The 23,561-nt window shown below is 39.6% G+C and overlaps 1 protein-coding gene across 2 annotated transcripts in view; it reads right to left on the bottom strand.

Annotated features, from left to right (window-relative positions):
- The window catches only part of CCHR15.PART0H8orf48 (chromosome chr15.part0 C8orf48 homolog), a 1,144,402-nt gene that overhangs the window by 1,070,383 nt on the left and 50,458 nt on the right, over positions 1–23,561 (bottom strand). Inside the window, exon 2 of one of the 2 annotated variants that reach the window (XM_044057710.1) lies at positions 7,196–7,461. The exons of the other annotated variant lie outside the window; for it this stretch is intronic. The gene's annotated coding sequence lies outside the window, so the exon portion shown is untranslated. The remainder of the gene's footprint in view (positions 1–7,195; positions 7,462–23,561) is intronic. 2 annotated transcript variants of the gene reach the window in all.

The following is a 23,561-nucleotide window of genomic DNA, read 5'->3' on the forward strand; positions in this document are numbered from 1 at the left end:
CATATCCAATTTGTGGGACAGATACAGTCCAGGTTCTGTATTTTATTTAAGACATTACACTCTTTGGTTGTGGCTGTCTCATTCATTTCATTATGTAGTGACTGCAGTATACCTTTATTCCAGACTTACTACAGCTTTCTTGGTAGCTTCAAACTGTCTTTCTCACACTCTCTCAGTTATTTTATATTTACATTTCAGAATGGTACTTAATTCTAGGCTTTATTAACATTTATTACTGGGTTACGACAATCCTTTCCAGCTGAATCACTTATTTCATATGGCAGAATTTACAAGGATGTATTCCACACTTGTCTATCCTTTGTTGATTGATTACCACTCATTTTCAGGCTGAAGCAGTTATCTGATATTACAATAAAGGTGGAAACTCTATTTGAGACTTGTTTAATCTTTATTACTGGATTGCAATACACTCTTTTCCAGGCTGCATCACTTATCTAATCTTACAATACTAGCAGAATCTTTCTTCTAGGCTTATTTGACCTTTATTACTGGGTTACAACACTGAACTCTTTTACAATCTGTCTCACTTATATTCTATAACAATACCAGCTAAATAATTACTAACCTGCCTTGTGGCGCAACCTCAGCAGCCTATCAGCATAGGCTCGCCGATTCGCGGAACGAACACCTGCAGCTGTAATATAAATGGAGTAATATTGGAACATACCTCTCCATACTATAGGCTAGGATAGCATTTCTTACATACTTAATTACATGGATACTTACTCAGTAGTGGGGCTTTGGGCATTTGGCAGGCCTCCTGGATCCAACGGTTCAGTTGGTCCTCCTTCTGTCACTTCAGGTCCGCATGGTGGTGACGGACCTGTTCACCAGTCCTCGGAATGCCTGTGGCACTGGTGAGATCATGTGCCAACCAGTTCCACGCCTCTGCCTTATACGCTCCCCAGTGAACCTGGCCCTGCATGAGTTGTCCTTCATGATCATGGACTAGGAGCCAAACCATATATTTTGACTCCTCAACACCCCACCTTTGTGCTCTAAAGCAACTTCCCTCTCCTGCACCTGCCATCCTGACTGCAAATGGGTACCACAATCAGTTATGGTGTGTATTCCCGCCTATGGGGCTTATATATGCCGGTTTTCCTGCACTTATCTGTGATTGGCCATTTTGGATATTTATCAGCTTAAAGCAAACCTGCTTTGTCATGCTTCTATTTCCATTCATTCCTCTATGTATGCTAATACTGCATTTCTCAGTACAACTGTCATGGCTTGGTGGTTCAGTACTTTGCTATGGTGAACAGTATCCCGGGTTCGACCCTTGGCATTGCTTTTTTTATTTTACTACTGTCTAGACAGGCTAGGAGGTGTGTCTGTGTAAAGGCGGCTTTGATACAGCTTGCCCAACGTTGCCCGATGGTAAGCTGGTTGGCGCGCTGCGCAGCTCCGCGCAAATGGCTTACACTGGGTAATGCGTTATTTAGCTATGAGCACTCATATTACGCTGGGTGAGGTGCTGCTGAGCTACGGGCACTCATATTAAGCGTGTTAAAGTGCTGTTCACCTCCGGGCACTCATATTATGCTTGTTAAAGCGCTGCTCACCTATGGGCACTCATATTAAGCGTGTTAAAGCGCTGCTCAGCTATGGGCAATTATGGTCCTTTTTTTATAAATTCATATGTCAGATTTCTTCACTAATACATGGCCCATTTCATTACATTTTACTTAAATTATAGTTATATATATGTCAGGGGATTGTTTCATACTTATTTAAATAAAAATGGAGAATGATGTTGTGGGGGCTCGAACCGTGACTACCTCCTCTTTGGCCAACGTCTCTACGGCTACGCTATTGCTACTTGGCTTAATTTGCATATTTAGATCTTATATGCTTTTCAATGTCTGCTAACTGTGGCTGAGCGAAGGGCATACCCACGCAAACGAGCGCAACTATGGGCAAACATTTTGGAAATTATAAAAAAAAAAATTAAACTGCTATTTTTTATGTTTTACACATTTTCAGTAGGGTTTATAGTCTGTGGGGATGTCTGGTGTTGTGTTCCTTGACATTTCAGCGGAATCGTTCGTGGGTGTTTACTTTCAGGACTCTGACTCTTCTGGGGGCGTGTCCCTTTGCAGTACTCGGCAATCGGACACGCCCCCTACTTTCCTACATGGACCGTGTTAGCCTAGGGTATGATTCAGGATGCCCTCATGAATATGCATGGCATGCTGACGTCATACCGTTCAACTGCAGCTTCCGTGTAAGACTTATTTAGTCTTACACGGAGGATTGCTGAATCTGGGGGAAAGTTCCTCACAAAGTGGCAAGGACCTTATGAAGCTGGTAAGTGAAAATGAAAAGGTAAGTGAAGTAAATTATGAACTTAGACAACATCAAAAAAGGAAAGCATAACAGATATACAAATACTCTCTCCAATCTGTATTATCTTTTGTATGTTTATTACACTTTTCTCAAAATTATATGATGTTAGACGTATATCTGTTACTTCTATGTCCTTATAGTACATTGTACATTTTGTATTTCACCAAGCTATCTGATGTTAAATTTAACATTGTTAAAATTAACGTTGTCAGCTTTATGTCCTTGTGTATACTATATATCAATATTTCATGTACAAAGCTTTTCTCCCCGGGCCTCCACTGAAAAAGAACTCTTGCCCAGTCAGACTATTTCCAGTTAACAAAGGTCAAAAAATACATTAATAAATGTCAATGTTTAAAACCTTGGAAAGAAACAGGTTATTGTAGGGAATATGTTTGCTGTACAAGTTAAGGCATGTGCTGAAGTCAAAAACAGCTGAACAACTATCTATATTCTAAAAGCAAGAGGTTAAGTAGCTTGGAGTGAAGGAAATTAATATAGTTTCAGAGTTGCCTGACAGGACTAATTTAATACAACACAGCACTGAAGATTTGGCCATTGAAAAGGTAAATCTAAAACCAAATCAAATAACAGAATCCCAATATCTAGCAGTTAATGAAGAGATACAGAAAGTGCACAAACTTTGGGTTACAAAAAATATCGAAGTGAATGGAATAATAGGTTCATAGGTGTATATTAGGCTAACAAACAAAGGGGCCTTTTAAGTTTATCCATGCATCCCAAACATACCTGACAACTTTAATAACCCTAAAATTATTCTAAGGGGTATATGTAGGCTGAGACTTGGTGATCAAGTATTTACAGGCTGCCTCTGTTCATTAGGAAAGCAGTTGCTAGACCAGGGGTGAATTTCCAATTTCCCATCCACTAGACTAAATTATATTTGAATAGGGTTAGGACAGAATTCTGCTTCATAATGATAGAAACCTGTTCCAGAGAAGTGGTATTCTATGAAACTCATACCTGCCCCTCCAACATGACACATTTCTGTCACTAGCAAGGTTTAAGTCCCTAGACTGGGTAATTCTGATGCTATTTGTTCATAGGTTTTGTGGATATTAAGAAGGTCCATCAAGGCAGGATCTGAGGCTGCCTTTTATTAAGGCACAGATAGCCCTTCAACAGTCTGTAGGAGACTGAGGAAAAGAACAGGGATTTGAAGTGATCCATGTAGGACACAACATGTTTTTTACCCTCAGTATCTTTTTTGTGAGGAACCATGGTGGATGTTCCAGTTCTTGCATGTGTCTTGTCAGTACATACCGAAGGGAGTGATGTGCCCAATGAATAATCTTATGAGGGCTGAATGCAGTGGAATAATGACTTCCTTGAACCTAGATGCCATACCCTTGCTTAAAAGTTGTGCAATACAGAATGATTTCCTTACTACAGTACACACATGATATGGTCAAAAACCAGGTTACTGACTACATGCATCCCCACATCCCTGACTACTGGATCTACTCTTAGGGGTGTGTTACCAATGAGGTAGTCTCCACAGATAGTCAGCCTTCCAAAGGATACTATTATGCATTTCTTTGTGCTGAGTTTTAGATAGTGGCTCAGACACCAGTTATTAGTCCGAGTGTGACCTTTTTGGAGAATATTAGTGTCCTGAGGGGATTCTATCACTACACCTAGTTTGCAATTATCCGGCCTTAACTTAAGAGAAGCAGACACCAAAAAGGTGTGGACCCAACACAGACTCTTAAAGGAATACATTAATGACTAGCCTCTTCATGGAGGTGGACTCCCCTATTCAAGATTGTTGGTTCCTAGCTGAGAACCACCCATCTATCCAGTAGGTGATATAGGGGTTTATACCTAAATCCATGAGTTTGTCTACAATGCCTGAGAGGAGTATTGCATCATATGCCTTGGCCAGGTCAAGGTGGGCAGCATGCACAATTTTGCCATCATCTGTTGCCTTGGTGACTTTCTCAAAAAAAGTCCACCATGTTAAGCAGGCATGATCTGCCCTTTACTAAACAAAACTAGGATGGAGCCAGTGTCAGTCTATTTCCTATCTCATTGTTAATCATTTCCATGATATCTCATTCCATGGCTTTGCATACAAGGCTAATCATACTTATGGGTCTGTAGTTTCTGGGATCCATTGATGGCCCACCATTGTAAACAGGAATAACTGCTGCAGTTCTCCATTCCCATGGCATGAAGCCTGTATGGGCTACAGTTAAATAATGACTCTAGTAGTCCTGACAGTTTGTGTCTCATACTACTTAGGAGGTATCCTGGGATATTATCAAGGCTCACTGATGCAGTATTATTGGTCTCAGACAATGTGTTAAAGAACTGTTCCCTAGTGACAACAGGGGGGATTTAGTCAACAGTATCTCCTGAGGGGTGGCTGGGGGAGAGATCGGAGTAAAATTGGAGATTAAATTCTTAGTAAGTAGATTTGCGATTCCTTTTGGTTCTCTGTAGGTGGCTCCATTTACAATTACTCCAGCTCACTGTTGTGTGCTGAATTTTGAGGTTGTGAATACAGCTAAAGAAAGCCTTACGGCTGTCCTTGGTCTGGTAGGCCACTTTTACCTCAAATTTTGGCTTTAGTAGAACCGATTTGTCTTCTGAGTATCTTATTTAGATTGATGAGAGATGTTTTATCCTGCTAGGCATTGCACTTCCTAATTTTGCCATAACTTTTTTCCTCTTGTTACACAACTTACAGATATTGGGATTCCACCATGGCAGTTTGTTTTCAGTGTTTGATTTGTGCTTATCCCTTGAGGGGCACCACTGTCTCAATGAATCTATTAACATGATTGTAGATGGTCTCTGTGAACAATTCTGCACAGGAGACAGTGTTTTCAGGGTTTGGAGAGCTTGACATTTTGCTAGATTATTACCTAATAGTAGGAAACTTAACTTTCCTTAGAATAGCTCCTAAACATTCTAGGGTTAGCATGGCTCATGGATTCTATTTTCAATTCAAAGGATATAGCTTTATGGTCTGACCTTACCAAAGAGGTCATTACACTAGAGGGGTGCTGACAAAGTTCAAGAATTTCTGGCCCTGCACATTTGGGGTCCTGTATGTTTACCAGTTTATAATGAGGTAAGTCACGCATGAAAATGTCATTGGGTTGAATGGTGAGCGACTCCAGTAAGTTTAAGTAAATGTTACAGGTTTCTTGGGGCACAGAGGGGAACTCATAGTTTGGAAATTTGGATTTGTAGAAGCTCATGCTCATCATCCTGTTTGACCAGCCTCGCAGTATGATTGTTTTTGATACAAGTCAAGACACGTCTAGCTTTAGTCCCTGCCTGATCAGTAGCTGGCTTAAACATATGGAAAGCACTGTAGCCCTGCAGTACCAGGGTGCTCTCCACAGCTTTAAACCTTGTCAGAAATGTCAGTCCCAGTGTATTAGTCCACAAGCCTGAAGGATCTATCAAATTGCGCAAAGGCTTCAGAAAACTAAACAGAATCTCCAAATTTGACTTGTATCTTAAGCCCATAGTGAATGAATAAGTCAACAAGTAGGGAAAGTTAGCTTTCTCTCCTCTTTTGAACTAACTAAAAACTACTGCAAAATTTCTCTAATCCCAGAAGTAAAAGGAATTATAGTGATTTACACACCAGGAGTCCATTTTCACTGTACAGTCATACCTTATGGCTACAATACAGATGCTCTAGAGGTTCATGCACATGATACTCAGACCCCACACACGATACTCAACAGCCATTTTCTCCTATGATTAGGAAAGCTATCTTCCAAGATTCATGCCATTTTGGAGTTTCTAGACCAAGAACAAGCCCATATAACTGCAAGTTATGAATGTTGAAGCCTGTACATGGGACATACAATAGCCTGGAAATATTCAAGCCTCAGGATGAAAAAAGCATATACGATATGCAACGGGCCCAAAACCACTAATAAAAGACAAATTAAGGATTTCCTGGGCTTAGCAAATTATTTCTGCAAGTCTGTCCCACACTTTGCTTCTACTACTTCCCCCTGACGGACCTAACCAAGTGTGTTATGTTTCATCTAAGAACCGTTTTGTCTAAACTGAAAATATCTACAAATTTGATCAAAGTTCCATTTAGTCTAGAGCACATTTGGTCTAATCACATTTGATAGAAAAATACAGTAGGCTATAAAGAATTAATGCTGGTGTGGTTTAGGGTAGTTGGACTTACAAAGTAAATTAGTCAAGTTTTTGCGTTTTGGTAGCTTGACCAGTCGACCATTCAATACGTATACTCATATATACATAAATGTAAACAACTGTACGCAGATTTGTATATACAATTTTCCTGGGATTTCCACCCAGGACCTCTGAAAATGAGCAACACCCAAAAATGACATACCCAATAAGGAAATAACTGTAAAACATAAATAAATAAAAAACTAAATATTATACATTTCAGATTATCATATTTTACATGTACTTCAGTCTTTTCAACAGACACCAGTTTGGTAAAATTACACTGCATGTTTTTAAGAGACTCGGTGATAAAAATAAATCACAATAATACACCTGCAAGATTTGACTATAAAAACATCTTGTGTGTGTATTCTTACATAGTTATGAATAATCACCTATTTTTCACGAAAAGACAAAGCATTAAATTGTTACTACATTTTGAATATGAATTTGTTAGTGTTAATAACATTTAATATGCAATGGAAACAGACTATCTTCTTTTTAACATATCATTAATGACATACAGAGAAAAATATTTCCATTTAATTTAACAAAAAGCTTAATTTACCACAAGCCTTCAGCCTAAAGGTTAAAGAGAAAAACAGCACCACTTTAATGCATTTCTTACCTTCATAACCTACTAGAGATGATAAATATTCACTTTCTGACTTGACAACAGATGTGCTGGATACAGCTTTTGACTCTAGTTCCTCATCAGAATAATAAGAGTCTAGCAACCTGCTATCAGACTTTTCACTGCATTCATTCCCATCAGTGTCAGACTCAAATGTATTACTAGAATACCTCAAAGTATCACTGCAGCTATGCCTGTCTGATTCAAATGACTCATTCCAAGTGCCCCTGGGTAAGTAATCTCGTGAACTTGCCATGCAGCTATAAAATAAACAAAATATTATTTTATAAGTAATACAACTTCTCTGACTCAAAATGTAAAATAAAAATATGCACAAGATAAATGACTGTAAGCTCAAGTGTTTTTTTTGTTACACTTTTTTTTCTTCTGCACAAATCTAATTCAAAGCATCCAGCACACAGTCATAGTAATTATTCTTAATATTAAGTCCCAGAAGATGAACAAGGAAGTTGCAGAACTTAACATAGCAGTGGGAGGTCTTTAAAGGTTAAAGAAAAAGTCAAATGCATCTTATTGGTAACTTACAATTAATCCAAACTAGTCTACATAGAAAATTTAATAAACGTAATTAATTTATACATTCAGTACATTACCGTGAAAAATAAAATTATCTTCAAAGATAGTGCACCTGTTTGAGGAATTCACAGTGATGTATTCTGTATGCCTTCCATATTGATTTTTACAAAATCCCAGCTAGGAGTTGCCAGCTGGTTTCAAATGTTTCACAGCAATGGATACCACTGACTGCATGACATGTCAGCTGTATGCTGTGGCCAGCAACAATACTTCTGTCTGCAGAAAGGGTGCCCTAAACCTCCATTAGAAGGTATTTCATGTATCACAGAGCACACGCCCATAAATTCCATATATACTGAGACATACGTCTACATATAAAACAAGTATTCTGATGAAGTTCTGCATTTTTCTAAGTGAGACTGGTTGTGCTTCATGGAACTTTACAGCCCTTGAATGTTGAAAAAAAGTTCACTTACAGGTTACCAGTTATGGTTTATGCTTATGTTTTTACTTTTTAAACACATACACATCATATATATATATATATATATATATATATATATATATATATATATATATACATACACATACACACACACACACACACACACACACACACACACACACACACACACACGGATCTATTTCATAAAATCGTATTCCCAATGATCAAACATCACAACGCCAAAACCAGATTGAGGAGAAACAACAAATCCCAAAACCAGAAAACAACAGAAATGTACAATTTCCACCTTCATTCACTTTTGCAGGGGGCTATGCCCCCATGCACTCTCACCACCCCCTGCAAATTAAATATACTAACTCTGAGATCGCAATACTCTGAAGAAAACAAACCAGTCGACCGATTGCTAAACTGTCTCTTCACATTTCAGCCCTATGTCACACAACACAGTACTGGCTACACCTTCCCACTTCACCAAAATCTCCCTTGTCATTATAGCTGATAACTTTTAATTAGTAAGCACCACTTACACATACAATAACACCTACACCACTACACTAGCCACTACATTTCTATGTACAAAACCAAAATACTAGGTACCACCTACACATGCAATAACACCGACACTAACCACTACGTTTCTATGTTCAAAACCAAAATACTTTAACTTTAAAGCTCCATCCAAAATTAACAAATCCATAACAATTCATACAAATTATTTTGCTTTTTCAAAAAACTTACATAAACTTCTCCAAATACAATGCCATTCAATGTTAACTCTGCCACACTTTCATGCATTCTCACTACAAAAACCTTAAAGTGACACTGCACCACTAACTCACTTGCCCTTTAAAGTTTGCATCACAGTTTGATATTCCAGCATACAATCTTACCTCTCAAGTATTTGATTTTTCATCATTTTTGGTCTTAACGTTGTGGCATTCGATCATCTGGAAATACAACTTTATCAAGTAGATCCTTATACACTTTATAGACATATTATATATATATATATATATATATATATATATATATATACACACACATATATATATATATATATATATATATATATATATATATATATATATATATATATATATATATACACACACACAGATTTAGACATACACATTCTCACTCAAATAATACTTTGCTTAACATAATTTCTCCTTCCATCTACTCACAAACTCTAATATCCATCACTCCACTTAACTACTCTACTATTCCCACTTAAATACCATACAGTTATAATCATCACACAGACAGATCACTTTCTACATGAGATCTGTCATTACAAATAATGTATATTACATCTGTATAATCTTACATTTTTGTTAGCTGATAATGGCATTTTACAGAAGTGTACTTTCATTATGTTATTTGTATTCTCCAGCCGAGATAGAAACTGGTCACTTGTGATTAATGTTCTTCCCAGGCAAACAAATTAAAATAAATACATACATATTGCAGTAGGTTGGTTCTAGGAAATAGATAATGTGTCTTTAAAATGTGTACTGCAGCAAGGAGTATGGGAAAAATTTTCACAGCAGTCAGACAACACGCATATAAGTTTGCCAGTGGACAAACCTGCTCTTCTAGATTGTGTGGACAGCCACAATGACTACCAGAATGAAAATACTCCAATAACTGCAATATTAACACATTACAGAAAAGTGTACTCATTGCAATGTACACCACAACAAGCATCTTCAGACTGAAATAACAGATGGTGGGGTGAACAGCAAGGGTAAATACAATAGGCAGAAAAAGTGTGCTGATTAAAATGAACATAGACCTGAATGACAGGAATGAAGAAAGAGGAAGAGGGCTTGTAAAATATGGCAATATACCCTAAATAGGATATGTCAATGTATGTAAACCTCTAAGACAACTCAGTAGCATAACATTAAGTAAATATTTAGATAACACAGTATGTATTGCTGTTTACACCTCCTGTGTGAGTCATATGTATATCATCACAAAAGATATTAAATATGTGACGGTCACACAAGGTTACATGTCAATGGAGATTAATTGGTTGTGATATAAACATCACTGATATGCTCAAGGGACAGGACATTTAGCAAGGATGGTATATACAACTGGGAGTATGTGCATGTTCTGCAAATCTGCAAAATGACTTGCTTGAACATGACTGAAACGTCAGCATACCTCACAACCAGTCATGGAGACATAAAGCAACAGACTCATGGACAACTGCTGACAGAAGCAGGCACAGTAGAAACAATTCTAAAATACTAATATTAATTTGTGACATTGACAGATTATGTGAGTTTAAGTTATTATACATGCTCTGCAGGAACAGACATACAACTGTAATGATTGCCAGTATTCTGTAAGGGGAATTCATCACCTCTGGTCCAAAAATCAATATCTTTAGAGGGGTTAAGTGGGACAGTGTTAAACCTGGAGTTGAATTCAGAGGCAATCCTGGCCACTTGAGAGGTCTGCATGCCACAAGCCACACATGCAAAAATCAAATATGTGCCATCAATGTTGTTAACGATTTCTGCATTTAATGGACTCCGTACAGTAAGACACATTGCACATGCATCTTGTGCAACACCTTGAAGGGAAGTCTGCACTGTCAATTCCTAATAGGTATGCATAACAAAGAATAATTCTGCATGGGCAACAAGATGTGTGCAAGCTGACTGTGCCAAATGTAATGCACTTGACTAAACTTAAAATCACATATTCTGTCAATGTTACAGATTAATACTGCTGATACTTTAGAACGGTTTCTGATTGTGCCTGCTTCTGATAGCAGTTGTCCATGGGTCTGTTGCTTTATGTGTACATGACTGGGTGTGAGGTATGATGACATTTCTGTATATCATAGCATTGGCTAGATTCAGATTTGCTGAATCTAGGCTGTTTGGTATTAGTTGAGCACTAAAACCAGCCATCCTACATTAAGACAGCCCTCCTGCACCCTTGTGGCAGAAGTGTGCAGCCCAGGATTCATCCGAGTTGGGGACTGTTGGAAAAAGGCTCAGTTTTGGACTTTCCTATTGGTTAATTTGTTTTGTTTAAGCCCCATGTTTGTGTATAGCTGCACACCATGCTGCCTTGTACAGATACAAACGCTTAGAAACACAATTTTCCCTTGATATCTGCTAGAGAACCCTCCTTAGCTGCAATGCCTCTCTGTGCGCAATGCAGTTGCACATTGCTACTTAGCAAGTAACTCAATTGTGCATTCTGAGGCATTGATGCAGTCTTCCACCCTTTGCCCTCCACAGAAAAGATGCCTTTTCTAGTCTCACAAGCTAACCCTTGTCCATCTAGCCCATCCCCACTAGTTATTACAATATATATATATATATATATATATATATATATATACCTGCTAAAATGAATGGACAGTTTCCCACCATTTCTCCAGCCAACCTGATTGACATGGGCATCCTGCGGCAATGTAGTAATTACTTCATGTATACTGACAACCACTTGCTCCTAAAGCAAACAAACAAAGCATGTGAGAGATGCAACTATAACATGAAATTAAAATCAGTCCTCTCATATAATATACAAGACATACAACAGGTTGGCAGTGTGCACACACAACTTCCCTCTCACACAAGATAAGGTCAAGACACATAAACCCACATATTCAGAGGTATTCACCAAGAGCCTCCCAAAAGACCAAAGACCTCCCAAGCGCAAAAAACATACACACAGTGGTGCACGAACAAAATCCACCACTACACATAGTAACATACATATCAGTGTCTCAATGATTAAGCCCCTAAAGTAAAACACGTCAAAACCTAATGTTCTTGTCATAAGTGACTCAATAGTGAGACACACAGATGTGCCCCTCACCAAGTTGAACAAGGAGATGGTCAGGTGCCAGGATCCATCAAATCACACACACACTCAAGTCGCTCAGGAATAAGTACCGTTATGACTCTGTCATAGTACATGTTGGTGTGAATGACTTAAGACGTACCTCTCTAGACTATATGAAGAGAGACATGACCGAACTCTCAGATAATATGTCCCAGGCAGGTATGTCTCTAGCCCTGACCAGCATTCTACCTTCACCTAGGATGATGTCACAATACAGACAAAAAAATGATTGATTTCAATAAATGACTTAGCTTCTGGTGTCACAGCAGTGGGATCCAGTATCTGTCTGCCTGGGAAGACAGGGTCGACAGTCCACTCTGCTTTGCCAGAGATGTCCTTCACCTGTCTCCTCAAGGCTTTTTGATACTGACCATGACACTTGTCTCCCTCATACTGCCTTTTTTATGCAACGTCCAAACAGCAAAACTTCTGACATAAAGAAAATCAATAAAGACGAAATCAAGGTCATGCTGCTTAATGTTAAGAGCTTAAACAGCAAACTGGACTCCCTGGAAGCACTCCTCACCTTGGAGGTTGCTGACGTTTGTGCATTCACTGACACTTGGCTGAAGGCCGCTGAGAGAACCCTGGCCGTACAAGGCTAGAATGTCTTTCACACATTCAGACCCCAAAAACAGTGTGAAAGTATCAGAAGTGGAGGTTTATCCATCTTCATTAAATCCAAATACACCTCGAGACTGGTGAAACAGTACGACTCTCTTGAGCTACACCAGGTCCAGTTAACTATAGGTAAAATATCCCTCCTCATTTATGGTAGCTATAGGTCCCCTACCATTAACCAGGAACCAGGAAAAGCACACCATCTACCTGGACTCGCTAGAGTCATTCAGTATACACAGTAAACACCTTGTTCATGGGAGATTTCAAACAGTAAATACTGTGGGAAGAAATAGCCAGGGAATTGTCATGGCTAGGCTTGTATAGGCCCTAGGGCCAATAGCCTGGTACCAACCTATGAAACTATGAACTATCCTTCCATCAACTGGGTGACTTACATGAGCACAAACACAACTGCTAGTAGGTTCCTGGACTCAATTCAAATGGCCTAGAACAGTTTGTCCACACCCCCAACAAGGGGCTCAAATGTTCTGGACCTAGTGCTCACCAACATGGAGGGTGGGGGTCACTGCATTACCCTCTGTGTGTTACCCTCCCTGGTAAGGTCAGACCATAAAGTTGTCTTGTTTGAAGTAAAGATCAAACCTGACACTCCCACAGGAGTAAAAAAATTGACAAATTTCTCCAAAGCAAACTTTTGCCTATTATGCAATGGTATAAAAAATGTCAAAGCCCCTGCCAACATAGCCAACAATGACTCCTATGCAGAGGAATACACAAATGCCCTATACAGCCACATAAACAAATGCACTGACTTGAAGTAACCAACAGGAACAAAACCAGGTCTTTCCAAAAACACAAGCCACCCTGGTGGACTGTAAGTATAAATAAGCTATACAACAAAAAAAGAAACTCATATCTAATAACCGAGGAAGAATACCCTCCACAGCTTGAACAAGCAAATCAGATATCTTAAGTCCTATAAGGCTAGCTACGAGTATAAATTAGCATCCCTAGCTAAGGACAATCATAAGGCATTCTTCAGCTATGTCAGAAACCTAAAAGGGAATGCCCAGCCATGTGATGAATTTATAGTGGACGGTACAACTCACACTGAACCTGAGGAAATTGTCAACCTGCCAGCCAACAGATTTGGCAACAATTTCACACCCCTGTTCCCACTAGACATACCCCACAGCATTCCTGACACCAGTCCTCTACCGAGCATCTCCGAAGAACAGGTTATACAAGTAATCTCCAAGGCCAGGCCAAAAACACGGCCTCTATGGAACCAGATGACATCCCAGGCTGCTTACTAAACAATCTAAAACAAGACCTAGTGGAACCACTCAGCACTCTCTTTAACCATAACCTGAGAACTGGCTTTGTCCTGGAAGAGTAGAGAACAGCAACATTAATCTCCTTGCACAAAGTGGGTCCATCAACTGACCCTGGGAACTATCGACCCATAAGCTGAACCAGCCTTATCTGCAAGGCCATGGAAAGAATCAACATGGACTTTATCCACAAGGACATAGAAAACCTTCAAACCCTTGACCCAACCCAGTTGACTATGTCAACTGTAGATCTTGCTTATTAAACTTAGTGGACTTCTTTGAAAATGTCTCCAAAGCCCAGAATGAGGGCAAAACAGTACATACTGCCTATCTTGATTTAGCAAAGGTGTTTGACCCAAGCACCCATTCAGGTAACATAAAGAAACTCTCCCAGCTGAGAATTAACCCATACATTACTAGATGGGTAGCAACCTGGCTCACCAACAGAATACACACTGTCAAAGTTAGGGAGTCCACCTCCATCAGTAGACCAGTTACTAGTGGGGTACCACAAGGATCTGTGCTGGGCCCTCTACTGTTTAGAATCTATTTCTCTGATGTTCAGATTAAGGTAAATGGCCTGTGGCTTACCAAGTCTGCAGATGACTGTAAACTGGGTGCAATCACAGAGTCCCCCAGTGATGTTAACATATTACAGAAAGGGCTGAAACAGACAAATGATTGGTGCCAAACTCATGGACTAAAACTTAATGAAAAAATGCCTCATTATCCCCTTTGGCAAAGAAGCAGCCCCTGCTAATTATGATATAGATAGCATCCCACTAAGCTCAAACTCAGTTTTGCAAGAGTTGGTAACACAGGTCAATGGCAATCTGAACTTCGATCACCATGTGTTCGTAGTGGTAAGAAACGCATTCTACACTGCACATCTCATAAATAAGGGCATCGCATCCAAGCCCAGGAAGGTTATAGCTCCAATGTACTCGACTCTTATCAGACCACTGAGTAGAATGCTCCCTTCTGTATGTACCTCACCAGACACATGCAACAACTGGAGAGACCACAGAGGTTTCTAACCAAGAGAATCCAGGGCCTCCAAAACATGACATATATGAAAAGATTGAAAGCCCTGTCACTGTACTATACATCATACAGGCTGCTGAGAGGTGACCTGTGCCTGGCCTGTAGAGCAGTCTCAGACTCACCTTAATGGAAATGCTGCACATTCACAAATCAAATGGGACAAGAATAACTCACTCCAGGGATCTCAACCTAGCCTATGACATTAGTAGAACATGCTGGAGAGACAAATATATCTCCCAGCAATTGCCACTCCTCTGGAATAAGCTCCCACTCCATGTGAAGCAGAGCTCCTCAATGACCCTATTGAAGCGCAACCTTGACAACTGGATGGGTGGCCATAAATTCACCCTGGGGGTGGCACCTATGTCCCTCATGGACAGGGCAGTCTGTGCTGACCACAGAATCACTCTAATAATGATCTAACTATAGTCAGTAAGGGTACTCTGGTTACTACACAGCTAGGCTTGTAAAGGCCCTAGGGACATTAGCCTTGTAACCTCTTATGAACCATCCCTGACTGACAGATATTACCCATAAGATACCAACACTTACAAACGACACACTATTATGAGTGGCTTCCCTACACACAGCTTGGAACTGCATGCATCTGACACATGTAACAGCAGTGGATATTATCTGAAGCACCTGCAATTGATGTGTGAATTAAGGAATGGTGTGTTATAATGAATGGTAGTATGTGAGACTTATGGCAATGCATCAACTATGCCCATATGCACAGACCCTACAGCAGTGCAAAGTCCAGAGTTAATGAGTGAGAAAGCTGTCACTGTAATATTGTTCACATACCAAACAATGCATGGAATACACTCTATAAACACACGTCAAAACTCAAGACATGTGCCACATGATCATGGACTCTCTGACACTGCCAGTAAAAATGTCATAATGGCATGAAATCCTGACGTATTCATATGTGTTCATGCAAATTATCAATCAATGATATTGATGTGATGTACTGTTACATCCATAATGCTGTACAGTCACACTATATCTGTACCCAAGATACATCTGGACTTCATAGGTTCATGGGAAAAGATTAGACTAATGTTCCAAGATGACATAAAAGCCTAGCCATATATAATGAGTTTCACAATTTGAAATAGCTATGTGAACAAAGTTCACACAATTATGAGCCTATGATACGTTATCTAAGACCAAATGCCTCTATCCATGATGGAGATGGGTAAAATACCAACAGTACAATTACCATTAACCATCCATTGATTTACACTGCACTTGAACAGCCAGGAAAGGTCTTTGCATTACGTGAATGGGAAGCTTATTCCAGAGAAGGGGTAGTGTCTGAGAGTACGTGAATGGGAAGCTTATTCCAGGGAAGAGGTAGTGTCTGAGAGAAGTTTCTCTCTCTCAAACACGACTTACTATGTCAGAGGCTAGGTTAACATCCTTGGAACAAGTGACTATCGTGCAGTTTGCTTTACCAATGTGTAACATTTCCATCAGGGCCAGAATGTAGCCTGCCCTGTAGGCCAGACACAATTTGGCCTTTAGTAGTCTCTAGGGGACAGAATACCATGATATGGGCTCCAATCTTTCCATGTAGGACTCATCTTCCACACCCTGTTTCTTCCTTGTGCAAAATCTCTGGTGTTGCTCCAGCTGTTGCAGATGTATGGTGCGTTACATGCAAAAGTGTGCACTGTTCTCAATTACTGTTTTGATGAGAGCAGAGTACAATGCAATTATAATGTTCTATGATCTGGATGACATGCCCATACTTATGAGTTGCGCCACATAGAAGGGATTTGTTACCACTGAGGACACATGTTGGTTGGACTTTCAATTACTATCTACCTGAGTACCTATATCACATACCACTGGGTCTGCTCATTGAAGTGTGCTGCCTATATTGTAATTAGCTTGGCCATTTGCTTTACAAAAGGGAATAATTATGCTTTTTTGGACATTTAGTTTGTTTCCATGAGTCTGGCACAAATTATTTATGTGCATTAGCACTTTCTGCAGTACATCAATACTGTTACTGGATTCAAGAATCGTCCACAATTTATTTATTTTACATTTGCTGACTGGGATAGTCCAACTGGATACATGTCCTTTTTCAGCACAGGCCCGGGGAGAAAAGCTCCAGACATACACAGAACAAACAATTACACAGTTGCATAATTACATATAAACAAAGTTTGCAAATTCTGGGCAGTGATACATACATTAAAACGATATTAAATGTCAAACAGACTCACACAGCAGTAGAACTAGTAGATTACAGACATAACAACTAGAATGCAATCAAGCATGGCATGACGTCCTCTTTTAGCACTTGATTATAGTAAGAGTTAGTCAGGAATAGAACAAGGACATAGCCAACGCTTTTTAAAGTACAGAATTAGACTTTTTTTGAATTGAGTTAGTGTGTGTGTTCTGAAGAAAGGTCAGTAGGAAGAGAGTTCCAAGTTTGCAAACAGAGATTCCCCAGCTGAGTTGTTGGTTTTGAAAGTTTGAACTAGTAGTCTGTCAGATGAGCGAAGTGTCTTGAGGTTACTGTGGGGGATAATGAGGTTTTTAAGTACAGGCGTATTTTCGGGGCTGTAGAGAAAGTTGTGTGCAACTATTAGTTGGTTAACCTGAAGCAGGTTAGGCAGTTCAAGCCACCCTAGCTGATTTAGGTTAGGGCAGTGATGAGTTCTGTAGGCTGCACCAGTAGCAAATCTAACAATGTGATTACAGCAGCTTGAAAGCTTGTTAAGGTCCGTTTTACTCAGGTTTATGAATAAAGGGGAGGCATAGAGGAGGGTGGAGAGTAGATATGTACGAGCAATTACAGTTCTAGCTAGTGGCATTAGGAATGGCTTAATCTTGTATAGTGAGCCATGTTTTTTATTAACTGTTTTCATAGTTTTATTAATATGCAGATCAAACTTAAGGTTATTGTCTACTATTACCATAAGAGTTTAATAGAGGGATCTGGTGAAATAATGGTGCTGTTATTAGACTTCAAAGTAAAGGCTGGTAAGGAAGACCTATCAGTGGGGGAGAAAAGGAGCAGCTTGGTTTTGTTAGGATTTAACATGAGACGACAATTAAGGAGCCAATTTTCAACTGTGTTGAAGGTATTCTGGGATGAAGTCTGCAGATCTATAGGGGAGGTGGCCGTGCATATTAAAGTGGAATGATCCGCACATTGAATGCATGTTGCATTTGGGATGACTGTATACATGTCATTAATGAAGATGGAAAATAGAAGGGGTTCTAATATGGAGCCTTGGGGGACTCTGAGGGTGACAGGTAAAAGGGTAGACAGTTTGTCCTGCCATAGGACAGCCTGTTGTGTACCACTGAGATAAGTTTGGAACCATTGGTTGGCCTGGTCATCTAGGGAGATGGTTTTCAAAGTATGTATGAGTAGTTGGTGGTTTACCATACTGAAGGCTTTGAAAAGATCAAGAAAGATGGCCGAGGAAAGTTTATTATTGTTGCGGTATTGGTTAATGACATTGGAGAAGGAAAGGAGGGCCAATGTGGTACTATGGAATGGTCTGAAGCCGTGTTGAAAGTTAGGCAAGAGATTGTTCTGGGTAAGATAATTCAGTAGTTGTTTATGGATGCATTTCTCCATAATTTTAGCCAGGGGTGACAGAATAGCTATGGGTCTATAATTTGATAGTTCAGTGGAGCTGCCTCTTTATGGAGTGGAATTACATGGGATATCTTCTAGACAGAGGGGATGGAAGCTTCAGATTTGGTTCTATTGATCAGAATGGAGATGGGGTATGCTATGGCATCTGCAGCTTTTTGTAAATATCCTGCAGGGAGGAGATCCGCAGATAGGGTAGTTGGTTTTGGTTTTAATTTCTTAATTAGTGTTTGGACTAGTGAAGTGGAAACTGGTTGACAGTTAAAGAAGAGTTGGGACCTGGGTATGGTGGCTATCAGATTTGGGTAGCCAGGGGATAGTTGGTTAGCTAGGTGCTGGATGGTTTCTGTAAAGAAACTGTTAAAGGTATTGGTAACTTCTTCTGAGGGTTTTTGGTTAGTAGCCAAGGGGGTAGGAGTGGTGAATTGTCCCGAGTGAAGAAGTTTATTTATAGCTGCCCAAAACTTTTGACATTTGTTTTAGTGTTTCTGTTGCAGATGACAATAATAGTTTTTCTTGTCTAATGTAATGGATTTTTTTGTGTCATTCCTTAGCTGTCTATATCTAAGTTGATCCAGGAGGGCTTTTGCGCCTTGCGAGATGGTCCAAACCTTATTTCTAAGTAGAATTTTTTTGTCTGGTTTCTTTTGAAAGCCATGGAGAAACCTTTGCTTTGGTTCTAACAGAATGAGCTGACGCATGGGTGTCAAGGATGGTTAGGAATTTGGTATTAAAGTAATTTACAGCTTCAAGTGGCAGTTGCTTCAAGACTGACCAATTACATAATTTGAGTTCATTTTGGAAATTAGTGGAGTTTAAATTCTTATTGTTCCTTATTGTTTTATAAGTGGGTTGGTTGGGGATATCAGCTTTGTGCCGGATTATATAGGTAAGAAAGTGATCACTTATATCATCAGGTAGGGTCTCTGTCGTGTACTTGTGGGGATGATTATTAACGAGTATCCAGTCCAGGGTACTTATTTATTTACTTACATTTGTTGACTGGGAGAGTCCGACTGGACACAGGTCCGTTTTCAGCAGAGGCTAGTGGAGAAAAGCTCCACATTAAGTATTACTTACATTTTACAGTTAAAAACATAGCATTTACAATATAGACATTAGTCCAGCTGAGGACATAAGACAAGAATAAAACATAGATGTAAAACAGCTGTAGAACATAGTACAATTTTAAAATATGGTGACATATTGGTATTTATGGTACTTTCTTTATTGCTGAGTTTAAAATCCTAGTGGGGGATGATATGACCTGTGAAAATCCATAAAGGTTTATACTGAGAGTAAGAGGTTCAGAGGAACAGGTGTTCCAGTCCATGTTGAAGTCCCCAAGAACAATGGTTTCTTAGGGATAGTTACTAGACAGCCAACATAGAATATCTTCTAGGGTATTTATATTACCTGGGGGAATATAAACACAGACGATATTTATACATTTATTCTTATTAATATGTAGCTTAGGTGATAAGAATTTCAGCACTGTCGATTCGGGGAGATTGTGGGGCATCATTTGACACCTCAAGCTTAGATTTATAAAGAACAGCTACCCCACCTTCCTCCTTATTGGTACAGTCGAGGATTAGAATGTTATAACCTGGTGGAACTACCTCATTGTCTGAAGTAGAAGGTTTGAGCCAGGTTTCAGTAAGACATAGTATATCCAGGGAAAAAAACATCTAAGAGGGCATGAAGGTGCTGAATCTTATTATTTACACTTCTAATGTTTAGATGACTAACCAAAAGTGAGTTTGGAGGTTTGTTTAGAGTTTGTATAGTAGTGGGACAACACACAGTTGGACCTAAAGTCGACAGATGAGGTTGGGCCATAGTTTGGGTGGATGTCTCCAGCAATTGTGAGCTTCAAGAATTTAATTATCAGGCTTTGCAATCATCTGCAAAGCTGGTTGGACAAAGTTTGCCTTAACTTCTGTGACTTAAATAGTAAACAAGAAAGGGCACAAAACAAAACCCTGTGGCACTTCACTGGTCTCTTGCTAGAGATGAATTCAAATACTTTGACAGTATGTGCCCTGTTCGTGATCCACTGGGCTACCCACTTGGTGACAGTGGTTTATGGCTAGTTGAGACACATTCTCTGTAAGAATTGCGCCAAATGTCTTAGTTAGGTCAAGTTAGGCAGGATGCATATTCAATCCCGCATTCATGGCCTTTGTGACCTTCTTGAAGAAGTCAACCAGATTTAACAGACATTATATAGCCGTAACAAATCAAAAATGGGTTGGTTACAGTCAGGCGATTAACTATGTTCTTGTTGAGAAGGTCCATGACTATTCTTTACATTGACTTACAAAGGAGTCTAGTCAGGGTTATGTGTCTATAACTTCCTGTGTCGGGTGATGGTCACCCCTTTTTCAGACAGATGGCTGCTGCTGTTCACCATTCTACCAGAAAATAGCCTGTCTGGAGGCTGTGGTTAAGTAGAGATCCAACAGTGTCCGATAGGTCATATTTTAATTTACTGATAAGGCAACCTGGGATGTTGTCAGGACTCACTAATGCCATGTTTTTGCCTTAAAGAGTGCACAAATTATCTGTTCTCTTGAGAAAATATACTGAGTAATGTTTGCATGTATACTTGGTTGACAACTTGTCAGCGTGAAGTGTGATCCATATCTGTCAGCTAGCAGGTTGTCTATTGTCCCCAGATGATATTGTTAGTGCCATCCACAACCACCTGTGTGCATAGCTGTATATTCCCCTTATGATTTTGTACTTACAACTTTGGGTATGCACCACATGACACACAGTGGAACTGTGATTAAATAGGTAGAGTTGTATGATTATAATGTCATTACATCACTTGCACATCATATGCCTATATGTTTACCATTGGAAAGGGGTGTGTGAGTACTCTGATACCATATACGGCCACATTACGAATGAGGTGGATGTGGCTCATGAAGAACAGGTTATGACACAAATGCTGACAGTCACACAATTGTGCTGGGCAACACCTGAATAATTCTTATGAATAGCAACACACTTGTGCATACAATGAATTCCCCAGGTTGAAAGTGAATATGAATTGGTTATATGTTTGTGTATATACCAATATTACAATATGTGGATGAAACAAGGTGCATGTGCCCATGTAATTAGTATAATGTAATATTGCTATACATCACATAGCATTTCATGATGGTAGTTATACAAATGCTCACATGTGCCGTACTGCAAGTGTCACGGTTATGGATGAATGAGAAATGTGTAGAATGTTAATATACTCTACTATACAGAATCATCCCATGGCAACAGTCCTCAGGAGGAATATTACTATAGCTATTATGAAAGGAACATTTAATCAAACAGCAGCAGTGACCATCAATACATTATGTCAAATCTCAGACTGGAATACACTGTTGTAGAGCTACCGTACATCCACACCTCAACACAGCACATGTGGATGACAGCAACATTGACATGTGTAATCCTCACAGTGTCACAGGTCATTACTAGGCTAATGGCAAAAATCAAATACAATCATAGCCATTGTTCTAGCCTTTAAGCCAATATCAGTATATCTATATGATGTAAAAATAGCATGGATACATACACGTGTATATGTTTGATTGTATTACATACTGCCTCTGTCCATATATGACATGAGCACCACCCCATGACAGAATTAGCAATCACACATCCAGTGGTCTGCAGATTGCTTGAAGAGGGTCATGGAAGGGCTGTGCTTCACAATGTGTGTATGCATCTTTCAGATGATGACATCCTCCAGTGTTCTGCAGAAAGGATGTTATGTTGGCAGAGGGGAAAAGGGGATGTTGAATTCATGCAGCTATGTTACAGGTTTTCCTGAGTGGGATTCAAATGAAGAGACTCAAAAGATCATAACTGGTCATAATGTACCACCAACTACACACACACAGCAGTTGAATGAGGTCAGATTTCAACATTAGGCGTGTGTTTGTATACAAATCGGATTCCATACAACAGAACTGTAACACCACCACTGATGTCTGACTTTACACTGTCACAGTGCACTTTAGAGAGGATGACAGCATCAATGACAACTGAGAAGAAAATTTGGGAGGTGTATATAATATAGATGTGGAGTCACATCTTGGTGTAAAATTGTTTCCACACATATTTGAATGAACATGCACACAAGGTGTCTGCTGTAAGATTAGAGAGACAAACAATCTAGCTATACAAGCTACAGAACACAGCAGTTAATGCTCATGCCAACAGACACATCTGATACTGTCAGAGTGCACTTTAGAAGGGATCACACCATCACTGTATGTTGAGAATAAGAAATGAGCAGAAGTGCATGACAAAGCTGTGATCTCACATGCCATTTTAAAATTGTCTCCAGATTGACAGTTGAATGAACACACACACACACACACACACACACACACACACACACACACACACACACACACACACACACACACACACAAGTTGACTTCAGTGAGATTAGAACTCCTACCTAGCTATTTACACTAGTTACAGAACACAGCACTTAACACTAGAGCCACAGCACAAGCCTGACCTTTAACATTGTCAGAAAACACCTTATAGCAAATTACATCATCAGTGTCTTCTGAGAAGAAGATGTTAGTAGGAGTATCTCACATGCTGCTCTAAAATGGTCTCCAGAAGGAGAGCTAGATGAGCACACATGCAAGCACAAATGTTGACTGCAGTGAGATTAGAACCCCTACCCACTTACCTAGTTACAGTAGCTAGTTCACTGTACTTAATGCTAGCACCACAGCACAAGTTCGACTTTTATCTTGTCAGAGAACACTTTACAGTAAATGACAACAGCAGTATACACTGGGAAGATGATGCTGTGAGGGCTGTATGAAACTGTTGTGTGGTCATGTATGA

Source organism: Protopterus annectens, chromosome 15.part0, assembly GCF_019279795.1.
Source record: "Protopterus annectens isolate FY-2018-M chromosome 15.part0, PAN1.0, whole genome shotgun sequence".
Lineage (NCBI taxonomy): Eukaryota > Metazoa > Chordata > Ceratodontiformes > Protopteridae > Protopterus > Protopterus annectens.